The sequence below is a fragment of the Schistocerca cancellata genome, chromosome 3, assembly GCF_023864275.1.
Source record: "Schistocerca cancellata isolate TAMUIC-IGC-003103 chromosome 3, iqSchCanc2.1, whole genome shotgun sequence".
NCBI classification, from domain to species: Eukaryota; Metazoa; Arthropoda; class Insecta; order Orthoptera; family Acrididae; genus Schistocerca; species Schistocerca cancellata.
This window is the reverse complement of record NC_064628.1, coordinates 234,425,459-234,427,441: the sequence shown is the minus strand read 5'-3', so window position 1 is coordinate 234,427,441 and position 1,983 is coordinate 234,425,459. Positions and strand designations below refer to the sequence as shown.

Sequence of the window (1,983 nt, the reverse complement as noted above, 5' to 3'; positions counted from 1 at the left end):
AGGGAGGGACAGAGGTTGTGATATCATCCAGAGGTTGTGATATCACCCACATCACAGCCATGGTGCAAGTGTATATTCTAAAAAAAATTCGTAGTTTTGTGTGTATACATTTTTATTCTATTAGATCAATGTGTTGTAGGATACGTAGGGGACTTGGGTCGATATATCCACAGTGGTTTGGGCAAGAATGATGAGATACCATAATGGATGGAGCAAATGGAGGCAGGTTTGCATCGCCATAAGGAGATGCAGGAGTTGATTCCCAATGACCTGAGTGATATGTCATGGAGCCAGAGCAATACAGCTAACTTATATACACACTCACGGCCCTTACATACAATCAATATTCTTTCCTTGTAGCAGCAGGAAGCAATGTCTGGAATGTTGCACTTAATTTTTGTTTCGTTATTCTTCCAGCACTCGCACTGAGGGACAACAATCATCCCCTCAGTGTGCTGTGGTTCAGGTAACAGGGCAGTGAAGAAGCAGTCATCTAGACGAGGTCCTGTATGGCTCACTCCATTATGTAAGGCAGACCTTGTCGCTGCACTAGGGGCCACAGTTGACATCCCCTCCCCCCAACTGCCACATCTGCACCAGCACAGCTCTGATGTACATGGACCACCCTCCCTCTGGCAACTGACTCACGGTTGTGGCAACAAATATCTCTACAGCCAGAGCCAGGCTGCTCACACTGGGGCAATGCACCATGTCCTTCCCCACATTCCCGCCAGAGCCACGAGGAATGTGCACCTCACTGCTCCCCAAGCAGCCAGCATCAACATTTGTCAACTAGCCATAGTTACAGTGATAGTAATCCTGTGGCTAGCGGCAGTGTCCTCCCCTGTTCTTTTAGTGGGTGGCATTGATAGTAGTAATCCTGTGGCTAGTGGTAACTTCCTCCCACATCCTTTTAGTGAACTAAAACTCTAAAACTAAACTCCATCCAAACAGGCCTCGGAAGGCCCAACGGTACCGAACGGCCACCGTGTCATCCTCAGCCCACAGGCGTCACTGGATGCGGATATGGAGGGGCATGTGGTCAGCACACCACTCTCCCGGCCGTTTCAGTTTATGAGACTGGAGCTGCTACTTCTTACTCAAGTAGCTCCTCAGTTTGCCTCACAAGGGCTGAGTGTATCCCGCTTGCCAACAGCGCTCGGCAGACCAGATGGTCACCCATCCAAGTGCTAGCCCAGCCCGACAGCGCTTAACTTCGGTGATCTGACGTGAACCGTTGGCACCACAGTGGCAAGGCCGTTGGCCCTTTTAGTGAACAGCAGTTAGAATTCTCAGTGATTGCTGATGGCTTTGAGAAACAGATCTCATTCACATGGATCATGAATCCAGCAGCAGCATACCGTGACCCAATAGGGGTTCTCAAAGCGTGCCTCCCTGTGCTGGAAGTAGAGCTCCTCAAAATCATTAATGATCCGCAGTATCCCACAGTTAAATGCAACATGCTGCTGTACTGAAAACTATTGCATCCCTCCAAACAAGGCTACAGTGTTGTTCGCGAGACACGCCTTCGCTATCTTTGGGGGTAATGGCGTAATATTGTAGAGCACATCAGTCACCCAATGGCTCGAAAAATCCACCGTGAATGCTATACAGACCAGGTTTTCCGAGATGGAAATTAGAGGGTCACCTAACGCATTCAGCCAAGTATTACACCTTGACATCCACACACATGTCTACGATACAGTAAATGGAGGCTCTTGCTATATCAAGTTCCCTAAGGATATAGCCACCAAGAAGGTATGTACTGACGTCAAAAATGAGGATGAAGACGCTTGTTTTGCCTGGTCAGTCCTGCCCTGCAAGAGAAATTACATGAAAATTTCACAGTGCACATCTCCATACAGTAAAAATATCTACATTCATGGGTGTTGTAACTTTGATGATATTGGGTTCCCCTTCAAGATCCATGACATACCTAAATTTGGTGTACAGAATATTGGTATATCAGTTCATGTTTATGGT

General features: G+C 47.5%; 1 pseudogene; it reads right to left on the bottom strand.

The window, feature by feature from the left end:
- Positions 1-1,147: 1,147 nt before the first annotated feature.
- Positions 1,148-1,265, bottom strand: LOC126177782 (5S ribosomal RNA; annotated as a pseudogene).
- Positions 1,266-1,983: the final 718 nt, after the last annotated feature.